This window comes from Schistocerca gregaria, chromosome 1 (assembly GCF_023897955.1).
Source record: "Schistocerca gregaria isolate iqSchGreg1 chromosome 1, iqSchGreg1.2, whole genome shotgun sequence".
Taxonomy (NCBI): domain Eukaryota; kingdom Metazoa; phylum Arthropoda; class Insecta; order Orthoptera; family Acrididae; genus Schistocerca; species Schistocerca gregaria.
In genome coordinates, this window is record NC_064920.1 from 869,820,324 (window position 1) to 869,835,360 (window position 15,037).

The following is a 15,037-nucleotide window of genomic DNA, read 5'->3' on the forward strand; positions in this document are numbered from 1 at the left end:
AAGTATTTGTACGGAGTGTAGCCATGTATGGAAGTGAAACATGGACGATAACTAGTTTGGACAAGAAGGGAATAGAAGCTTTCCAAATGTGGTGCTACAGAAGAATGCTGAAGATAAGGTGGTTAGATCACGTAACTAATGAGGAGGTATTGAATAGGATTGGGGAGAAGAGAAGTTTGTGGCAGAACTTGACTAGAAGAAAGGATCGGTTAGTAGGACATGTTTTGAGGCATCAAGGGATCACAAATTTAGCATTGGAGGGCAGCATGGAGGGTAAAAATCATAGAGGGAGACCAAGAGATGAATACACTAAGCAGATTCAGAAGGATGTAGGTTGCAGTAGGTACTGGGAGATGAAGAAGCTTGTACAGGATAGAGTAGCATGGAGAGCTGCATCAAACCAGTCTTAGGACTGAACACAACAACAACAACAACAACATATTTAATTTTACATCACACAAAACAACAAGGTGTTAGTTAACAGGCAATAAAGAGTGCAGATTTTCTGAAGAGATCTTGTTCTCCGGATTACAAATAATCCCATTCGCTATTAATTGCGAGATTTTTTGTGTGTGGCAGGACATTTCAATTTCCACCGTCCTGAATGTAGTTTGATGGAATCCACTACAAAATATACACGTTTCAATAACACAGAGCGAAATACAGTGACGTGCGATAGAAGAATGCTGTCTGAAGAGAAGTGGCACTGCACTTTGGCACACTTATGACCAAACATGTCTTATATTTCCTCGAACACATATGTTTTATGTTTCAAACTTTTCAGAAAGATGTGTGCGCTACAAGATGAACATATTTTTGAAAATTCGATTTTTTTTTTAAATATTGACCCGGTTAGCAAATATCATAGATCCGGGACTGATGCGCAGAGCAGTTTGAGTTATTGTGGGTAGTTTCCACATGACCCATGTTTAAATTTAGTGATTTTGCTGTTTCTCCTTTGTTTACTCTCACGTCAAATGAAAACAAAATGGATATCTGTGGCCGTGGGCTATCAAGTGAATTAAAATACATTCACATAATTACGGAAGGCTAAAATATGTTTTTCGTTTCAGATTTTATTTTATTCTCAACTTTCGGGCAGTGGAGTTCTTTTTGTCTGTTTGCTAAAGAACTCTGACATTTATTAACCTTTTCTACAGAGGCAGTCAATGTATTTGCAATGAAATGTTTAATTCCACAGTTTCAACTGTTCGCTACATTTAAAGTGCACGTTTTCATCTTTTAGCACATATGGCATTATGCCATAATAAAAAAGAACCAAACATGATGTAATACAGTATGGTGCTCCAGGAAAATTTAAAATTCCGAAAACCACACTGAAAAACTTAATATCAGGTCGAGGTCACGTCATTGGGAATCTGGACATACGAATGTGCACTTTAAGTAGGCTATGCACATTAAATGTGCACATTTCAGCATGGTTCACGAAATTCCGATGCTCTCGGAGTATCCTCTGATGTCTTGTTTCTTTTATGACATAACGTATGATCTTTCAATGTTTTACACATACGTACATACGGGCTTGTAACATCGTGGTAGCTATGCAAGCACAGTGTCGCCTGTTATCTGCGCTCTGTGGCAACTGCTGAAACGAACCTATTTCTAACAAGCCGCGGGAAAATATTGCGAATGGTGGTTTGAAAGGCATTACTTTCAAAGTAAATATCCTTTGACGTAAGTTGGACTATATGCGAGAATGTTCCATGAATTTCTTAAATCACAGAGCGTATGACTCTCATTTAAAAATCAACTCTTTGATGATGACCCATTTAGAAGAATTTCGTACCCTGAAGATCAGACATTTATGTCACTATTAAAAATTTGGGTCTAGTTTAGCAGGGGATACAACCAGTCAGCTTTGGCCAATGACGTCAGAATTGGCTAGAGACCATGTATTACAAAGATGAAAGAGCTGAGAAGAATGTTCAGAAACAAAGGAATGCAAGAGAGAAAAACTGTACTTCACATATATAAGGGCCAGATCTATTTTCACTTTAACGATGTCTCGTGTTTGTATCATAGTATTTCTGCGCAAAATACAACGGAAAGAAATTAATGAAATGCATTACTAGCAAAGAATACATCACGTTACATGTATGTCAGTTGCATCTAGAAACTCTTTAGAACTGTATTGCATAAGGGCAGTACGGGATACAAGTTCAGCGTACGTTGATTGCTGTCCTGTTGTTCACCTGAACTATGTATCCCCTGCTTCACTAAACCATAAATGAAACACTGGATACAAATTAAAAGCTCACTCGAAGTGTGTTGCTCAAGTACAGTACGGAATACGAGTTTGTCGTAAGTCGATTTCTTCGTTTTCACTAGCATTACTGTCCTGTTCTTCACTTGGATGATGTATCCTCCACTTCAGTAAACTATAAGTGCAACACAGGATACAAATTGTAGATGTGTTGTTCATTTCGTCTCCGCTATTACTAATAGTCCTTTCTTACGTAAATATCAGTACTACTGATGACAGAAGGACGTACGTATGTAATATATGTATACCAGACTTCCGTTGACCTCTATATATGTAAACTGGTAACGAAATGGTGGAAATAGACGTAAGTTACATTTGCAACTTGTACCACAACTGAACTACCCAAAGACAAGAAGACAACACATGTAGAATTTGTGTCCCGTACTTCACTATGGGGTACAGTTTTCTTGTTGCCTCAGACACTAATAGTATCCTATTCTTTACTTGAGCTATGTAGCTATCACTACATTTGTATCTTGATCGCCAATTGACATATATAGTGTCGGTGTAAAGGTGAAGTGAACGACAGGATACAAACTTTCGTTGTGTCGTCAGTGTAAAGGCAAAGTGAAGGATGGGATACAAATTTTAGTTGTGTCAGGGGTTTCGCTTGTGATATAGCAAGTACACATTCGAAAATGGCGTACTGATACTAGTGGTGGGAAACGAAAGAAGATCGACAGCTGAGAAACTTCTATTACATATTTCACAACATGAAAATATACATATTGGTGGACTAAGACAGTGAAATGTGTCAAAATAGTGCAATACAGTGAAAGAAGCAAATGGAAAAGTGAACTTACCTCACGGAAATATTGAGGAATAACCGAAGCTGGCCTAGATAGACAGTAATGAAAATTACATACCCACAAACAGACAAATCCATTTTTATAAATGAAAATAACACAGTATAAATTATGCTACAATAACAAACTAATACTCCAAATTACCTCAATATCATTGCAAATAATTTTAATGTACAATGATAGCACTTATCCGGAACACACAACTGTTTTATTATCTATGCCTCGAAGTGAAGACATTACTATCTCATTACGAATAATTATTTTAATGTACAATGACAGCGCTTAGCTGCAACACAGAACTGTTTTATTATCTATGCCTCAAAGTGAAGACATTACTATCGATGACTAATGTATGACGTCATTGGTCAAAGCCGAGGGGTTGTATCCCCTGCTTCACTAGACCCAAAAATTTTACTGGCACTTTTGTGTGATATATCTTAAAATGTAACACTCGCAAAAAAGATCAACGTTATATGCAAAAGCTTAGCTTCTCTTGCAGCTTATTAACCTAACAGACAAAAATTGTGTGTGAAAGCTTTTCTTTTCTTGTAGCAACACTATGTATATCAATTTAAACTATTAACTTTCTCTGTTTGTGTGTTCGTGCTATGTAATGTTGCTGTTCACTGACTATATCACGTGTCCTATGCTCTGAATACCCACTGTCATCGGCTGGCGAGATCATGTGACATGAGCCATAACTGGCTTACAGAAGCACATCGCAATCTCGATTTCAATGATTCGGAAAGTAACATGCGGTGTTTGGTGGAATTCCAATGTATACTTCCGTTGTTGTACATCAAAGATATTTCCAAAACGTGTCTTTTTCCCTGAGTTTCTTTTACTAAAGTCCTGGGAAATTCAACACCCGTGTTTAAAATCATAACCATTCAAAGAATTGATGTTTCGCATGGAAAATATAATGTCACTTAACATGGAAAACATGTTTTTTCACACGGGAGAAAGTGTATTTTTAACCAGGAAATCCGGGAAAAATCTGGGAATTTTTTTTCCTTGTCCACGTAAACACCCTGGGAAGAGACTGGATCTCTCAGACCCAGAACATGTTTCTTCTTGATTCAGCAATCAGCGGACTCTCTAGGTACTTGAAAGTTACTGTGAATGGCTTACTCATATGTTGCATACTCTCACAGCTATTTTTTTAAAAACAAAATCTGACTGGGTGTGAGCGCCCCAGCCCATCCGTTCCAGGGTTAAAACCATATTTCACACACATCTTCAGTTAGTGTTTCCATGTCAGTTGTTACATCCTTTTAAATAATTAATAGTTAAACCTGTCATAAATGCTATAGCTCAGATGCCAGTTGCATCTTAGAACTTGCCCAGGTAGCCAAGCACATGGTTTCCAGAAAGGTTTTCAACAGAAAATGCCATATATGCTTTCACCAATTAAATTTTGAATGATCTGAATAACCGAACACCACCCATTGGGATTTTTTGTGATCTCTCAAAGGCTTTTGATTGTGTAAATCATGAAATTCTGTTAGGCAAGCTCAAATATTGTGGCATGAGTGGGACAGTGCACAAATGGTTCAATTCGTACCTAACTGGACGAGTGCAGAAAGTTGAAATAAGCAGTTCTCATAATATGCAAAGATCAGCACATTCCTCAAACTGGGGGAACTATCAAGAATGGGGTTCCACAAGGGTCAGTCTTGGGTCCCTTGTTGTTCTTAATATATATTAATGAATTGCCATTCTATATTCATGAAGAGGCAAAGTTAGTTCTCTTTGCTGATGATAAAAGTATAGTAATCACACCTTACAGACAAGAATTAACTGATGAAATTGGCAATACTGTCTTTCAGAAAATTACCTAGTGGTTCCTTGTAAACGGACTCTCACTGAATTTTGATAAGACACAGTACATACAGTTCCGTACAGTGAATGGTATTACGCCATTAATAAATATAGACCTTAATCAGAAGCATATAGCTAAGGTAGAATATTCAAAATTTTTAGGTGTGTCCATTGATGAGAGATTAAATTGGAAGAAACACATTGACAATCTTCTGAAACATTTGAGTTCAGCTACTTATGCAATAAGGGTCATTGCAAATTTTGGTGATAAACATATTAGTAAATTAGCTTACTACGCCTATTTTCACTCATTGCTTTCATATGGCATTATATTTTGGGGTAATTCATCACTGAGGAATAAAGTATTTATTGCACAAAAGTGTGTAATCAGAATAATAGCTGGAGTCCACCCAAGATCATCCTGCAGACATTTATTTAAGGATCTAGGGATATTCACAGTAGCTTCTCAGTATATATACTCTCTTATGAAATTTGTTATTAACAACCAAACCCAATTCAAAAGTAATAGCAGTGTGCATAACTTCAATTCTAGGAGAAAGGATGGTCTTCACTATTCAAGATTAAATCTAACTTTGGCACAGAAAGGGGTGAATTATATTGTCACTAAAGTCTTTGGTCACTTACCAAATAGTATCAAAAGTCTGGCAGATAACCAACAAGTATTTAAGAAGAAATTAAAAGAATTTCTGAATGACAACTCCTTCTACTCCATAGAGGAATTTTTAGATATAAATTTAAAAAAAAGAAAAAAAAACAAACAAAAAATTATAAAAAAAACAAAAAATATAAAAAGTTGTTATATTAACTTAAGTATGTTGTTAAATTAACTTACTTATGTCATTATTGGAAAATTTGACTCGTTCCACATCATTACAAAATATCGTATTCATGATCCATGGAACTAGTATTAATGTAATCTAATCTAATCTTCTGGGACTTGGGAGTGGGGAGGAGAGGGGGGGGGGGGGGGGGGCGGCACAGGCCTCAAATGAAATTCACCTCATGGATTAATGACAGCAGCCAGTGGGCTGGTCAGCCTGGTTGTGGTTTTTCATAATTCGTTGTTTCCATGTTCCATGTCAGTTACGCAGTGAGCAAAAACTTTTCTCACACATAGGTGGAGACAGAAGTGGTACATGGATTCCTCCTTGGAGGGGAGGGAGGTTGGCTGGTGGGAGGTGACAGTAGCTTTAAAATGCCTTGGGAGTGGAGTCCCCATCATAATAATAGGCCATATACAGGTATGGTTGGTTCTCTATGATAATAAGTACCATACTAGTCCCGTCCCAGGTTGGGCTAGATATAGGGCACTGGAGTATTTGCATCTTAGAATACGTTAAATGGAAGAGAGGAAGAATTGGGACCTTTATTATCCTTCAAAAGTGTTGCATTAAAAATACCTTAAGAAACTGTTTTCCTTCCTCATTAATTATTGTCTGCTACATACATGATCATTTTTAGTATTGTCCAAGCATTTCTGTGGCATTGGACAGAAAATCATCTACAATGTTGAATAAACATGAGTTACACAAGGGAGTGCTGTGTAGCATGCAGTGAGAAGTAGAAAGGTTAATGTAATACACATTCAGAACTAGTTAGCACAAAAGATGAAATTGTATGCAGGTGTAAGAGTTTATTGCTTAGTTCCTTTCTAATCACAAATTTTATCATGTGTCCGCTAAGAGATGTCAGTCACATTTTCTCTGGTATTTTGACAGGTATTCACATTGTGTGGTCAGCCAGCCAGCTTGTTAAAGAGAGAGAGAGAGAGAGAGAGAGAGAGAGAGAGAGAGAGGGGGGGGGGGGGGGGGGGGAGAAGACGAAAAAGAAGAAGAAGAATTGTAATTGAAATTTTACTTTTTCCTATTCAATGGAGTGTCCCATTTTTGCCTAGTGTGAGATTCCTTTTTACTATATATATTAACAGGGAGAGAAAAATGGAATGGATGACAAATGTTTCAGTAGTGACTTCGTAGTCCTGTTGTATGGTGGTAGCAAGCAGTGTGGCTTGGATCATTGCATGAGACTGGGCAAGTCAGACACAAAAGGTGTGTGAACAAATATTAACTGATCTTTCAGCATCTTTTGTTGTTATCAAATACATTAGAGACTGATCATAAAACAGTCTTGTAATGGGCTACATTCAATATTTTTCAACAAAAACAATTATTGATAAATGTATTTAATTGGATAGATAAAAAAAGTCTGCTCACCAATTGGTGGCAGAAGACATACATAAAAGACTGCTGTGATAGGCAAGCTGACAGAGCCAGTGGCTCCTTCTTCAGGCTGAAGGATTGAGGAGGAAGGAAGAGGACTGGAGAGGTCTAGGAAAAGGTGTAGTTACAGTCTTTCCTTCTCATCCTGTAGGGTGAGTCGCCCCTGACACTGAGTTTTCGGTGACTTTCCCAAAACCTGGTGGAGTTTTAGTTTCATTATGCTCACTTGTCCCTACACTGTGGACTGTCTGTTACTGCCATGCAGCAACACTATACTGTTGCTGCTAGATTACTCTTCATTCTTCATGTTTTCATATACCTATTAATATATATTGTTAAACTGAAAGTCTCACTTGGCATATTTAGAATTGGTGTATTAATGTACACATAAAATTTGAATGCTGTGTTGTTCTCCATTATTTTTATCATGCGTCACTGAGAGGACTGTGGCCCAGAAAACCTCCACTGTTATACAGAGACCTGAACAGCAATTCGCTATGGTGGACAGTTTGGAACACCTATAATGTGACAATTCACTGATCTTCTTCTGACCTTATGGAAAGACCTACTGGGTCCAAACTTCTCTGCTGGTGACAATAAAAAGCTCTTGAAAGGATTTGGACATATATGGATTATGTCATTATGCTAGGACCTTCTGTACTAGTTGTGCAAATCCTCAGTGTTACCATGGTGCTCTGTGCCAAGTAGTGGATCTACTGTGAGTGACTGCAATATTAGTGTGTACCCAGGACCAAAACAGTTCTATATGAACTGATGAAAGATGCTGCAATTTCCTGGCTAGATGGCAAAGACATTAATTTTTAAGGATTATGTGTTTACTGTCCATCTTCCTTAAAACTGTCAACTCTTTTTAATGTAAATTTATTGTTTCACTTAATTGCCCTTTTTATTCTTTACATTATTGTTAATTTAATGTTATTTTTATTGCTAATCTTGAAGTCTACAATTACATGGCTACCCTGGAATTCACGTATAAGAGCCTGGCAGAGGGTTCTTTGAATCAACTTCAGACTATTTGTCTGCCATTCGACTCTCTCAACAGCACATACGAAAAATGAGCACTTAAATTTTTCCTTATGAGCTCTGATATCTCTTATTTCATTGTGATCATCATTTCTCCATATGTAGGTTGGCATCAATAAAATATTTTCGCATTCAGAGAAGAAAGTTGGTCATTGAAATTTCATGACAAGATCTTTCCACAACAAAAAACATGCCTTATTTTAATAATTGCCACCCCAACTTGTGTATCATATCCATGAAACACTCTGCTTATTTCATGATAATACAAAATGAGCTGCCCTTCTTTTGATTTTTTCGATATCCTCTGTCAAACTTACCTGCTACGGATCCAATACTGCACAACAATACTGTGGAAGAGGGCACCTAATCTTAGCACAGGAAATCTATTTAGTAGACCTGTTGTATCTCCTGAATGTTCTGCAAATAAAACAACAGTCTTTGGTTTGCCTTCCTCACAAAATAGTCTATGTGATTGTTCCAATCTGAGTTGATCATAATTGTAATTCCTAGATATTTAATTGAATTGACAGCATGTGAATTTGTGTGATGGGTCATTCACTTTATTGTTCCTTTCTACTGGTTCATACAGATTAGTTTTACTGGCCACTTTAAATTCCATTACGTTGCACATTGTTCTGCTGATTTTATTGCCTATTTTATATTTATTTTATAGCTTATACACACAAAACTTGAGATGATACTTTTCTCAGCTCCTCAGCTGGAGTAATGTAAAAGTTTAATGTACTGTGTACTATATATTACCATGTACCATATTTATGCCAAACAATAAATAAAACAGGTAAAACAATGGTACAGTGTCCATCCTTGGCACACTAATGTACAGAAGGTGTCACAAAATCAATTATGTTTAAAATCGTTGTATCTCACACATTTATTTTTATATAAGAAGTGGTGCCTGGTATTTACTTTATATGCAGTTGAAATTACGTGTTATGTAAATCCACAGTTTTGAAATGTAGATCTTGACATTTTATGTCAAATTTAAATGTGTTGTTCACCCACTATCTTTCTCTGATTGTTTCAAAACTCCTGCATGTATCATGGAAATTGTGTTATTTTGAATTCTGAGTGCTACAAAAATGTATTTTGTATGACAATAGACCCTTTCATCAGTTGTAAACTACATATGTGCTTTCTGTAAATTTTGGCAGTAGTGTCCTTATTGGACAGTCATCCCTTATATATTCAATGTATATCTACATGATAGCAAGGGAATCAATGTGAGAATGCTAAGTAATTTAAGTGGGTCACTGGAAAATCCATTTGCTGTTAACAGGGGTCTGTTGTTCTTCTGCATATCAAATTACATAAGGCATTAGCAGGGGCATTAACAGAAGACTACCTGTATAATGTTCAGAAATGATTTTTTTTATATGAGATTTAGCACAGCTTGTTGTCTCTGATAATTATACTATCCTGGTGAATGGTGTCAAATGTTTATGAAGAGTACTATACACTGCAGTAGTTTTAAATATATATCTTCTGATTTTTGGTATCCAAACTTTAAATAAATACACATCTTAATTTAACCTTTAATCAATACCTTTATTTTAGGTATATTGTCTGAATTGATAATTGAAGCAGGCTAATTGACACCTTTTTTTTCCAGACTGATTCTGGAGCGAGAATTCACCTGTAAATGGAAAAGCCTTAGTTTTGTCTTGGCTTATGTCTACAATGCTTGCATCTTACTTAAATTATGTGATTTTCACTTCTGTATAGTATAAAGTGAATTTGTAAGTACGTGCCATTTTGTGTGTGTGTGTGTGTGTGTGTGTGTGTGTGTGTGTGTGTGTGTGTGTGTGTGTTTCTGAGAGAGAGAGAAGGCAGTTGTCAAGCTACAGTGAACTGCTGCCATTTCACTATGTCTTTTTGTCTTATTTATATTTATCAGGGGATCATATTAAGTAATCATTTCCACCATTTCTGTTATAAATTGTCTCTTTATGAATATTTAATTGGTTTAGCTTGCTTTGAAGAGTACTGGGTTTATTGTATTAACAGAATTAGATCACCTGCTTAGAAATCGGACTTAAAATTTATCTTTGTTTATATGACACACATCTTTCTTGTTTAAATTAAATTTTTGTTTTGAGGAAAGGATTTGGAACAGCAATGAGAGACATGAAAGATACATGAAATATGCCACTTGCAGGCTTGATTCTTGCAGCACAATTTTTCCTTCTTTGATACAGGCTAGTACAGGCAAGAAACTTTACCACTGGTAGAGTTATGAGACAGTTCTTCCGTACTACCTATACTGACATGTTGCAGTTTATTGTCCACAATGGTTACTTCATAATATTTTTGTTTGATATGCTCGCTGAAAAATGTTAACATTTAATGAGAATGGTAGAACTTTATAGCTTTGGACACTGGAGCTAATGACAGGCTTGTACTTCCTTCAAACATTATTTGTAGGTTGTAAAAACTTCTGAGTACTTTGGTAATGAAGTAAATGAAAAAGATTATGATTGTCTGTGAAAGTAATATATGTTTCTCAAGTTCTAAGTTAAAGACATTGTTAAGTGGAGTGACAGTACTGCAAAGTTTTGCAATCACTGAAAAGAGTTCATCATTATTAATCACATACTAAAACAATTATTAGTAGTCCACTCAAGGTCAGACATATCATTAGGTTGCAAATTGAAGACCAGAAGGAGGAAAGGGGATGGGAGAGCCGGTGATACTTCATTGCATTTACTAAGATACTTGTAGATCAGCAGTTTCTTAACTATTTTTGTAGACAAGAATTTATCCAATGGGGGGAGGGCAGCTGACCCCCCCCCCCCCCCCAAAAAAAAAGACCTCACAAGCTCTTCCTCCTACAACAGGAACTCATTTTTAATTGTTTTTTTGTATGTGTCTCTCTTGATTAGTCTCTTGGCTGCAAGTAAGGTTCCTGATGATTTATTTATAAGTCATGCATATGAGTTTGAATAGTGCATTTTTTATTTTCTTTGCGGTCATATATTGTGGCGCATTTGGAGTAGTATGATCTTTAAGAGAAGCAAATTGAAATCTGCATACAGATCTCTTCCATTAGTTTATTAATTAGGTTTATTGTTAAGAAAATACTCGGTTGTAGATGAATTAATTGTGTGTGATTCTAGGATAATTGATTTATTAAAATGGTAAAGAAATAATGAAAATATTCCAGGCTGCTTGTTTGGTTGTGCACAGAGGGGCTGGGGCAAGGAGACATAACGCAAAGCACATCAACAACATGCCAAAAGAGAAACACAGAATCTGAAGACAGTAATACTTCTTCATCTTCTTCTTCTTCTTCTTCTTCTTCTTCTTCTTCTTGTTTTCCCCAGTAAAATATGTTTGGAACCTTTTCAGAATAGCATTACAGTAACCAGATCTCTGTGTTTTACACTCTTTCATAATTTTTGTTGCTTCAATTAAAGATTTGCTAGATGGTATATTCTCTATTAGTGTTTATTTCACCTAAAAATTAAATTTAAGCTCATCGCAGATCTTGACATACATGATGCATTAATATTCATTTTTTTTTACTGATTTCTCTCTCACTTCTTTACCTATTACTTCTATATATGCATGAATGGTTGAGCTATCTCTATGAGAAATAATTAGTCCAAACTCTTCCTGCGTTGAGTGAGCAGTGCAGTGGTTAGTACACTGGACTCACATTTGAGAGGACAACGGTTCAAACCCGTGTCTGGCCATCCTGCTTTAGGCTTTCTGTTATTTCCCCAAATCACTTCAGGCAAATGCCGGGATGGTCCCTTTGAAAGGGCGTGACCGACTTCCTTCCCCATCCTTCCCTAATCCAATTGGACTGATGACCTCACTGTTTGGTCCCTTCCCCCAAGTCAACTGGTCAACTCTTCCTGCTGCTGTTTTTCCTTGCTGATTTACACTAACAACTATTTTCTTGAATAAGACAAAAACAGTTTCATTGTATCTGATGTTGATTGCATTCATTCTGTATCATTAAAATTATTTCACTGAAATAACATTAATCAGTCACATTTGGAAACAATGTTCTGTTGGAAACATTTAGTTCAACAACGAAAGTGCATTACTGTTTTATATTGGATGGTGATCCAAAAGCAACTTTAAAAGGGTGCTAGTTGAGATTATTGTAATTGTTATTTATAATTTTTATTGTTGTTATATTTATTTGTATTTTCAACCTTTAAGAAGTTTGATTAGAATATTTTCTGTATTCTGTGTCTTACTAAAATTATTAAGACACATGTTGTGAATTGGTTATCTAACAGTATTCCATTTTACTGGAGTTCATACAACTTGTACTGCAATCTGAAAGACACAAAATTCTTTGATAGATCTAATTACTTTAATTTTCTCAGAAGCATTAAGCAAAAGGTAGAAGCCTACTACTCAATGGCCTACTTGACGTCAGCTTGCTGTCAGTTTTTAAAGAGTTTATGTGTAATTGTTTTCTAAGCATGTAATAGAAATGATAACTACACAACTCTACAGCTTCATTTGTATATTGCTCTTACACTGGTACACTGTTTATTATGATTGTTACTTTATGAGGGAAGGTATAATGGCAGCGAAGCATTTATCTTGTTGCCAAAGAATCATAATATGTAGGAGTAACACTTCTTCACAAGTTGTGTACTGTATTAGTCTTTGTTTAACTTCCAGAATGTTGATCTATTTTCTTTTATGTGATACAGTGAAAAAAGATGTAAAGTTATCTTATATCAATGTACAAAAGAAACTGTATTACAATACTTTGTTAATCATTGTTATGGTTTATGTAGTGCTGTTAAAGTGCTAGTAATTGCAGCTGTTTATTCATAATGAATTTCATAAATTATTTGGAATGTTAATTTCTTGCTAAAAGGATTTGTGAAATGATGTGGTTCATTCATTATTATGTGTAGTTATTTTAGATCAGAATACCACATATGATTCTTTTGAAGGTACTGTGATAGTGAAGCAAAAAAGTATAGTACAGAAATTGGTGACTAGGTATCAGAATAGATAATTAAGAGGCCTTCACTAATATATATGTAAATAAATAGATTTAAACTGATCTTATGTGAATTTGAAATATTTTGTAAACATTTGATTTTTATAACAGTTATTTCATGTTGTGTGTTAAGACAGTGGTTGCTTGTGAGTGTTTTTGCTTTGCAAGGATCAAAAGAGAAGAAATTGAAAGCTGAGCTTTGTGCTTAATGTAAATGAATCTTATATGCTAGTCACCTCTGAGCTAGTCGCATCTCCTTTTTTATTGCTGCTTTTTATAAAAAGAACTTATAATGCATAGTGCTTACAGTTTCTTTATTCAGTATAAACAAATAAATGTAAATCTATTTGTTGTTTCACTTTATTCAATACTGTAAAATGTTAGAATAGCAGTTCATTGTGTACCAAAGATCTTAGCTGTTGTAGAGTACCTAATGTACTGTTTTATAAAATGTGACTGACAAATAAGCTGTATTATACTGTACTAATTATCAGTTACAGTCAGTCTGATATGAAAAGTACTCTGTTGTGATATTTTAAGCCATCCATTGTTTTGTATTGTTGATGGGTTGACAGTAACATAATATCTCCTAAATAGTTCTTTTTGAATACTTGTTGATATTAATTTACTTGCATTGAAATATTTCAGATTTGCAAGTGGATTATACAAGTTAGTTTTATTACAAAAAAAATATACTTAAATTATGTTACTATTATTACAGACAATGTGAACTCTGTGTTAATGCCCCTATAAACAGGGAAGTAATATCGTATAATGGTTGTTTTTATTGCAGTTCCCTTAAACAAAATATCAGTCTTCTTCTTTCTTATTTTATTTATTTATTTTTGTGGGAATTAAGTAAATTCCAGCTCCATTCATTGTATGTATTGTCATCCTTGCCCAAACAGATTACACTGGTTCAGTATTTGTAGTTCAGACACAAGAGAACAAGTGTGAGGTATAAAATATCTCACTGATACATTTACATACAGCGGAGGTGCTGAGTCACAGATAGGCACAACAAAAAGACTGTCACACTATAAGCTTTTGGACAGCAAGGCCTTTGTCGAAAATAAATGACATACACACACACTCACCCACACATGACTACAACCTCTGGCAGCTGAAGGGTGTGATTCAGTTTGTGTGTGTGTGTGTGTGTGTGTGTGTGTGTGTGTGTGTGTGTGAGAGAGAGAGAGAGAGAGAGAGAGAGAGAGAGAGAGAGAGAGATTGAGATTGCGCATGCACGTGTGTCTGTCGTCTATTTTCGAAAGTGGCCTTCTTGCCTGAAAGCTTATATTGTGACAGTCCTTTTGTTGTGCCTATCTGCAACTCAGCATCTCCGCTATATGGTGAGTAGCAACTTTCCTTTTCATAATATTATTACATTCCATCTTGGATTTTCCATTGTTTGATTCATTGATCTATTTGTTTACTAAGCCAAAATAACTGACTGATTTTGATGTAAATGCATTAGAGTAGTGCCAGAATGTTCTTTCTGTAAATTGCAAAAAAATCCTTCAAAGTTTTGTACAGCAATTTGCGTATTTTATGTTAATAACTGACTCGAGTATAAGTCTTTTTACAAAAGTTTTAATCATCAACGTTGAGCAACCTCTTTACCGTGATAATTGTAGATTATGTGGATGCTGTTTTGGTAAACTAACTCCTCTGCACACACTTCATAATTACTCAGTTGCAAGGAACACTTATCTTCTGGAATGTAAGTTTCTTTCTGAATATACTAATTGCCAGTCCATTAAAATTTTCTATTTCAAACTACTTTCTTTTTTGTTTGTTCTGAAAACTTAGTGTCAGCCCTCTATTTTTCCAGTTTATTAGTGGT

General features: G+C 35.5%; 1 protein-coding gene across 1 annotated transcript in view; it reads left to right on the forward strand.

Annotated features, from left to right (window-relative positions):
- LOC126273223 (CUE domain-containing protein 1) overlaps positions 1 to 13,966 on the forward strand; it is a 156,727-nt gene extending 142,761 nt beyond the window's left edge. The window contains exon 8 of the mRNA XM_049976770.1: positions 9,826 to 13,966. The gene's annotated coding sequence lies outside the window, so the exon portion shown is untranslated. The remainder of the gene's footprint in view (positions 1 to 9,825) is intronic.
- Positions 13,967 to 15,037: the final 1,071 nt, after the last annotated feature.